The sequence below is a fragment of the Haemaphysalis longicornis genome, unplaced genomic scaffold, assembly GCF_048455015.1.
Source record: "Haemaphysalis longicornis isolate Haplotype H1 unplaced genomic scaffold, Haemaphysalis longicornis Haplotype H1 scaffold_8, whole genome shotgun sequence".
Lineage (NCBI taxonomy): Eukaryota > Metazoa > Arthropoda > Arachnida > Ixodida > Ixodidae > Haemaphysalis > Haemaphysalis longicornis.
Genome location: NW_027526445.1, coordinates 127,613,419 through 127,621,962, shown reverse-complemented (window position 1 = coordinate 127,621,962; position 8,544 = coordinate 127,613,419). Strand labels below are relative to the sequence as shown.

General features: G+C 45.6%; 1 long non-coding RNA gene across 1 annotated transcript; it reads left to right on the top strand.

The window, feature by feature from the left end:
• Nucleotides 1–571: 571 nt before the first annotated feature.
• On the top strand, nt 572–4,805 carry LOC144149860 (uncharacterized). The gene is made up of 3 exons (XR_013318378.1): nt 572–705; nt 3,894–3,986; nt 4,088–4,805. It is a non-coding gene; the product is annotated as an uncharacterized LOC144149860 (long non-coding RNA).
• The last annotated feature ends 3,739 nt before the right edge of the window (nt 4,806–8,544 follow it).

The following is an 8,544-nucleotide window of genomic DNA, read 5'->3' as shown; positions in this document are numbered from 1 at the left end:
TCTACGCAGTACGACGCGTGCTCGCTAACTGCTTGCATACCTATGCGTCAGCGCTAGATTACGAACACGCGAGCAAGCCGTATATTCGTACTAGTTTTTCTTTCGGACGAACATTCCAGCGGTGGCGGCGCAGAGGCCGATACCGGAACTATGTGCGTGGTCTGCGGAAAAGAAACAGAAACTATGCGGCACATCGTGCTAGAATGTGAGGGTATCCATCCAAATCTACATGAAGGGAATATTGGGCTGTCAGAAGCCCTAGGACTTAAAGGTATCACAGAGGAAGTTAACTTCAAGGCTGTCGAGGGGACGAAAAGAAGATTAGAATGCTGGTGGACGAAAAGCAGAGAGGGGAATATTGCCTAGGACAGTTACCACTTGCAACAGAAAAAAAAAAGTATTTTGTGCCTAATAAGCTTTTTGTGCCTGCCCTAAGCAGCGCTAGTATTGAACCAAAAGTGTAAAACATAGGTATATTAGTCTTTTTTGGTAAGATGACATGTCATCACCCCGATACAAAGGGGAAACCAATAGAAATAATCATCATCATCATCATGTGCACTGTGTAGCCAGGCGCTCGCAATTGGCCGAAGTAAATTCGCGGCCTTCGCAGGCTTCGCGCCTTGAGCTTTTTTTGGGATCTTTCGTTGCTATGGCGACCTTGGATTTATATACCGGACGAAGAAACGCTGGCGGGAAGCAGAGGTAAGCCTTTAGTCAACCTCGTCTTGTCCTATCTATTTAACGAAGCAGTGTTACTCTCTAACTTGGGTACACGGAAGCGGTTAGCCCCAATGGTTTCGCGACTCATTTGACCGTTGCGTAGATTTGAAGGGCGTTTTTTTTTGTACCCGTGTGCAAACAGCATCAATGCTTGCACCATTTTAATCCCTTTGTTTCGTGAAGTGTTGGTAGTTAGCCCCAATGATTTCGCGACTCATTTGACCGTTGCGTAGATTTGAAGGGCGTTTTTTTTTTGTACCCGTGTGCAAACAGCATCAATGCTTGCACCATTTTAATCCCTTTGTTTCGTGAAGTGTTGGTAGTTAGCCCCAATGGTTTCGCGACTCATTTGACCGTTGCGTAGATTTGAAGGGCGTTTTTTTTTGTACCCGTGTGCAAACAGCATCAATGCTTGCACCATTTTAATCCCTTTGTTTCGTGAAGTGTTGGTAGTTAGCCCCAATGGTTTCGCGACTCATTTGACCGTTGCGTAGATTTGAAGGGCGTTTTTTTTTTGTACCCGTGTGCAAACAGCATCAATGCTTGCACCATTTTAATCCCTTTGTTTCGTGAAGTGTTGGTAGTTAGCCCCAATGGTTTCGCGACTCATTTGACCGTGGCGTAGATTTGAAGGGCGTTTTTTTTTTTGTACCCGTGTGCAAACAGCATCAATGCTTGCACCATTTTAATCCCTTTGTTTCGTGAAGTGTTGGTAGTTAGCCCCAATGGTTTCGCGACTCATTTGACCGTTGCGTAGATTTGAAGGGCGTTTTTTTTTTTTTGTACCCGTGTGCAAACAGCATCAATGCTTGCACCATTTTAATCCCTTTGTTTCGTGAAGTGTTGGTAGTTAGCCCCAATGGTTTCGCGACTCATTTGACCGTTGCGTAGATTTGAAGGGCGTTTTTTTTTGTACCCGTGTGCAAACAGCATCAATGCTTGCACCATTTTAATCCCTTTGTTTCGTGAAGTGTTGGTAGTTAGCCCCAATGGTTTCGCGACTCATTTGACCGTTGCGTAGATTTGAAGGGCGTTTTTTTTTGTACCCGTGTGCAAACAGCATCAATTCTTGCACCATTTTAATCCCTTTGTGTCGTGAAGTGTTGGTATCCTAGCCGAATGTTTTCGCAGGTAAGAAGCACGGTCGCGGGAATACTGGGAGCACTTTAGCTCGGAGGCTAGGGTTAGAATGGGTGCCGTGCAGTGGCTGTGGCTAACTGCACGGCCCCAAAGAATTGCTTACAATAGGCTGAGTGATAGGAGCGCGTGTAGCGCTAGGCAGTCACTAAATTTTAGTGACCTCCGCCTGTACAGGAGCAGACTGAAATGCTGTCTAGACAGTTTTTTGGCGTTTTGATTGAGGGCACGATGGACGGAAACGGGACTTTTTGGGGCGTACGCCTCGCGCTGTTAATGGGTAATTACATGCGTCTACGGCGATGAACGACGCTAGAAGCCTCACTGAATGGGTACAACAAACAGATATTGTGGGCGACACAGACAGGCGAAAAACTTTTGAAGGCCGCCGCCGTCGCAGGCTTTTTTCCTGCCAGAAGCAGCCCACAAGCGAGCGGCAGCGACGACGACGGAGGGAATTGGCGGCAATGCATGATTTTTTCTCGCTTGTCGCCGTCGCCCACAATCACTGCGTGCTATCGGTGCGAAAACTAAGGGCTGCGTCTAATCTCACGGCAGCCGTGAGAATTACCTCCGCGAAATTCTCACGGCAGTTTCCATAAAAGCTGTCTGGCGGAACATTTGCTGAATAATATTACGTCCCAACGTAACCAAACGTAACATAACCTGACCGAACCTTACCAAACCTAACACAACGCGTCATAACCTACCCAAATCCTGCCAAACTGCGACAAACCCAATCTAACCCAGCCCAACGACACAGAACACAATCTGTATTAAACGTAATTCAACCAATTATAGAAGTCCTGGGCGTCGTTCACTTGATATAGTAAAAACCAGAGTAAGAAAAGCACTAACAAAATCCCGATGGCCAAAAAATTCCGAAAGCTACACAAAAAAAAACATCCCCCTCGCGAGGGGCACGATCAAATGCAGAGCATTTCCGGGGGCGCACGACGTTAAGTAGTTTGCGCTACGTTAATGTTGTTGCACTTGTTGCTGTTGGTTGTTGTATTGTAATTAAATCAGGAGACGTAATTACGTGGTCACGTGACATCATTTATTAGCAGGTGTGTATGATTATTGGGCGCAGTGGGAAGAGCACCATGTACCTCGCGTTCCGCCCACAGGTAGTGAATGCGTTGTATCAGCAGCTTCTTGACGTAGTTTGAATGAGCCAAGGATATAAGGCGCGTTCGTAGACTCCCATTCTGTGTTGGCTTTGTGGCGCAGTGGGTAGAGCACCATGTACATTGCGTTCCGCCCGCAGGGTCGAGGGATCGAAACCAGGCCCCGGATGGCTTTTTTTTAATGTAGTGTAGGGGGAGGGGTGCGGACTACGACTACGGACGTCAACGGGGGTGACATCGTGAGTTACTGAAATGCTCTGCATTTAAAAAAAAAATCCGAACGTCGGAGTCAACCTGAGCCTTCTTGTTTAAAACCGAGCACTATGCTACAGAGCTACAGGGGCAGCTGCAGGCAGGGCTTTTTAGGGGATTATTTATCAGATTGAATCTCCGCGTAGCGTGCTCAGCCAATAAGAAGAGACTGCCGTGAGAAATTTCTGACGGTAATTCTCCCGGTCGCCGGGATAATACACTACCAAAACAAGCTATCACCCAATAACCCTTTCAGTCACGAATTATTATATTCACTGCAGAAAAATTCCATACTTGGAGGTTTAGCAGTGTCAAGTGTCTAGGGGTAAGAAAAAAAGGTTGTCTTTCTAGAATACGTATTAAGCAAATGGCGTCGTGGCCTCACACGGAGACACCATTACTCAATCCTGCTTTTCCCTATACAAATAAATATCATGAGGCAGTTCATAAACAAGGAGGTGAAATAACAATTTCTGCACATGAAAGATATGTTTCTAAGCCTTTATAAATGATTTACACCACAGTAAAAGAGAACTTAGGACGGGAACACACCGGAGCTCCTACAAAACTTGGTGGCTTCCATTTTGAAACGATGTTTATGAGTTCGGTTCCGAATTCCACATCACATAGTGCTACCTTTCACTTCCGTAGGTTTCGAACATCAGCCGCACCACTCTGCAGCATGAACTCTCCGTTTTCAAGTGGAAAACGACGGAGAAAATCGCGTCTCCATATGCAGACACGGTACTGAAAGGGATAAAGCTCATTTTACGTTGTTCAACCTCGTGATTTTTTTTTTCATTGTAGGACTTATCTTTGCTTTCCCCCTTTTTCTGCCGATGTAGGAACCAGGGGAATTACGCTACTTGCCCGAAGACTTTTTTTTTTTTTTTTTTTGAGAGAGCCTTGAGGCATCAGCAGCAGTGGCCGTCGGATTCGACTCTTCACAGCCTTGGACATCGCGGATGGGTTCCCATTGCTGCTGTCTGTGTTTGGCTGTTCAGTGTGTAGTACGCTTCAATGGCGAAGCGCACATTCTTGCTTCTGGAGACGTTGCTTCGGCTCAAGCCTAGTGCCCTGGTCCGTACAGTTCTGAAGGCCGCTACCAACATTATGAAGCAGTCACCTCGAACGTGTTTGTTTTTATTACCAAGTTATGCCTTTTTTTTAATATTACTAGCACATCATCATTTGAGAACCATCCCTACTAAAAAACCCAGTGGCAATGCTTCCTGCGGTTTCCTGTTGTCCCACCAACATATATTTGTTTGAGAGTTTCTGTATCAACGTCTTTTTATCTTTGTGTTGATGGCACCTTGTAATGCGTTAATAGTAATCCCAGCTGAATCGTTTGTTTGAAATTTTTGTTCCGTGTGAAGCACTCACTGATGTACTAAGGCCATTTTGTTTTATTTTAATACTGTTCACTATTCTCCCACTGCTGCATTTATACTGATGCTTTTCGTGCTAATGCCAGTACGTTTCTATTTGTGGGTGTAATGTCATTTTTATTGTCTTAATTTATTTGCAGTTTCACTGTTTTCAGTTGCTTTGCAGCATTTTTATTTGATTTTTTTCTTGAATATGTGCCACGTCTCCTTCTGTGTGGATGTGGAGTAGGAACCGTTTTTTATGCTGGGTTATTTTAATTTCAAATAAATTGCTTTTGTGTGAAATTGCAGAATTAACCGATCGTTGTGATATTTTCTTGGAAAATAGTCTGAGCTCGTTCTTTCTTCTTTTCCATCTTTCAAAATAGCTTGTACTTTTTTTCTGTTTGCTTGTAACTGTCTACAGTACCATCAAGGGAGGGGGGGGGGTAGTAGCAGGCGGAGCGAAAACACGCTGACTCGCGGAAAATAGCAGTACGCGAAATTTGGGGCGTAACGGGATGCTTTAATTCGAAGAGAGTAGTAGTACCCTTCTGCAGTATCCGGTAACGCTGCAGCCAATAGAGCTTATTCACGCCTAAACGGAGTGACGGAACGCTGCCTTGGAGATGGCGTTGCAATTCCCATACAGGGTTCAAGTACTCCGCCTCGAAAGCAGCAAGTGAATCCCACGAGGAGTATTTCGTGCGGTTTCCTATTGTCCCACCAACATATATCTGTTCTGTTTGAGAGTTTCTGTATCAACGTCTTTTTATCTTTGTGTTGATGGCATCTTGTAATGCGTTAATACCAATCCCAGCTGAATCGTTTGTCCCAGGTTTTTGTTTCGCAAAATTTTTTTGTAAATGTTTTTACTGCATCCTAAATAAACGCTGGCTTTCCAGTCCGTGTGAAGCGCTCACTGATGTACTAAGGCCATTTTGTTTTATTTTAATACTGTTAACTATTGTCCCACTACTGCAGTTCTACTGATGTTTTTCGTGCTAATGCCAGTACCTTTCTATTTGTGGGTATTAATGTCATTTTTATTGTCTGAATTTAATGTTTGTATTTTCAGTGTTTTCAGTTGCTTTGCTGCTATTTTATTTGTGATTTTTTCTTGAATGTGTCCTAAATAAGAGCTAAGTCTCCTTCTGTGTGGATGTGGAGTAGGAACCGTTTTTTATGCTCTGATATTTTAATTCCGAATAAATTGCTTTTGTTTGAAATTGCAGAATTAACCGATCGTTGCGATATTTTCTTGGAAAATTGTCGGAGCTCGTTATTTCTTCTTTTCCATCTTTCAAATTAGCTTGTACTTTTCTGTTTCTACAGTATCTTCGTTGGGGGGGGGGGATAGTAGCAGGCGGAGCGAAAACACGCTGCCTCGCGGGGAATAGCAGTACGCGTTTGGTTAGGGCGCAACGGATTGCTTTCCAAGAGAGTAGTACTACCCTTTTGCAGTTTCCGGTAACGCCGCAGCCAATAGAGCTTATTCACGCCTAAACGGAGTGACGGAACGCTGCCTTGGAGATGGCGTTGCAATTCCAATGCAGGGTTCAAGTACTCCGCCTCGAAAGCAGCAAGTGAATCCCACGAGGAGTATTTCGCCTTTAGTTTTGACAACCACGCGTCACTCCTGGGCAGAGTAGCCCAATGCTTTAAAAGGGAGTGAAATATGGGGCAAAAGTTTTTACTCCTAGACAGTACCCAACACTCCTCGTCGATGAGGACGCGGGTTCCGTGGTGTCCATGGATCGCTGACAGGTGAGGGCACCATCTTTACGTCCAGAAGCGCAGAACCTATAGAAGCCGATGACGATGACGAGAACAGATCATACTGCGGCCGTCCTCTCAAACTATGACCAGGTGACATGCCGCCCGTTTTACTGCGGAGCAGCATACCTCTAACCAGCCAAGGAAAATCGTGTCCGCGTCGGCAGAAAACTCCCATGTTACTGGCTTCTGGCTACACCCTGTCTTCACAAATGAACTGCTGGCACCGCAAGGGATTAAACCTGGGCCCGCGCAGAGAAGCGGAGCCGACTAAGCTACGCCCAGACGTGTAGGAGAAGCTCGACGACGTTTGTTTAGATTCAGCGTGTGGGTATGGGGAGGGCGACGAATAAAACAAGAGGGAAGAGGAGTGAAAGATGACGCCGAAGAAGCGGTTTCACCCTCCTCCTCACGCTTCGAAAGACGCTGAAAGTGGCCGCCAGAAACGACGCGTTCCAAACTGCGCAATTAGGTGCCGGCACGTGCAACATGAAAGCAAGGAACTCCCTCTCGCGCTGTTCAGACAGCGTATAGGTGTTTCCTAGTCACCACAGCCAAGCGACGCGCGACGCCATCTAGGGGCATGTTTGAAGCTATGTCCACCTGCACGTGGCCCTCAATTTAATCGCGCAGAACCGCTTGGTCTCGTAGTGTATTTTTTTTTCTTTAATGCCGGTATTCGACACAGCACAGAAACACAAAGCAAACTTATTAGAAACAAGTCTCGTGGTGCAGTAGTTCCGCTCCAGGAAAGCGAACGTCCTAACACGGGGTCAAATCCCGTTACCGCTTTTTTTAATTTTCAAGGGTTTGTCATATTTGTATATTAACACTTGTTATCACGCATAGAATCTATTTATGACATCTTTATGCATTATAAATGGTATTTCGAGAATTTTCGTTGGCTTTTGGTCAGTTTAAGCTACTGCTTCTTGTATTTTCTTGCGGGTTTTCCCCTTTAAGGTCGGTTTCGGCTATTTTTGTTGAATATTTTTCTACGCCGTGGTTTTTAACCATTGCATGTCCGTTTTGGCTGTTATTTATTTCAGTTCGCGTAGTTTTTATGCTTTAGGTACGTTTATGCTGTGATACAACCCCTACAAGCACGCTCATGTGACGGCTGGCTGAACGGACTAGGAAACGCATTTACGCGTTCAAGATAGGGGGCGCGCGAGCACTGCGAAGGGGGCAAGCTTGAATTGCATTGCAGTGAGACAGTTAGGTGAAGAGCGTGGCGGGTGGTAGCCGTGAGCGGATTCCACGCGTGTGAATTCAAGTGACGCCGCATGAGTAATCGGGGGTGTCATTTACAGCTTCGAAGTCGTGGATTGAAGCCAGTTTTTTTGCAGAAAATGAAGATGAGGCCTTCCGCTACATTCGTTTGTTAGACCAAAAAGGGCTGACCATCGCCATAAGAAGTTGGCCTGTGGTTATTGTCCACTAGTTCGAACCCTCAATAATTCGAACATAGATGTCACCCCCTTGCGCACCGAATTAACGAGCTTTCACTGTCTTTTATTTCGTTTCTCGTTTCGCTCGAAGTGGTTAATGGTCCCCCCAACGAGTTTCGTAGAGTGGAAATTATACACGCTTTCAATGAAGTACTGGTGTGAAGTCTGCAGTCCCTAAAAATGCCGGTAACGGAGACTTCACTGCAAGCCTTTGCGCAAAAAGTGGAGTCAGCTGGAGTCGGCGGCGTTGTCAGGAAGAAATTGGTCGATGTTGTTGCTCGTAAATGGAACACCGTTGTGTGCACTTTTTAAACCAACATATATTTTCGAAACGTTTCCACTCGAGAGCCGTTTTTTGTAAGAAAGACTGCGGCTGTGAACTGCTAAAAAATTAAACATTAGAAGTCTTTCCCGCATCGAACACGAAGCCGCTCCACTGACATCCCGCTTAGCCGAAGTACCTGCTATAACGTAGCCAGATGATTTAGTCGTAACGAGGGTTTGCGGAGACTACCAGGGTCCCGTGCCGTCAGATCGGGAAACTCCCAGTAATAGATGCTTCACGGCAAGCCTGTAACCGAGTAGGGAGGCCAACTTGGAGGCTTAAATTGGGCAAAGCTGATTGAAACCAGCAGATGTTGTCAAAACATTTACCCAAGGAAGAAAAAAGTCGCTGGTAATGCCTCCGGTGGTCTTTACAGCTTT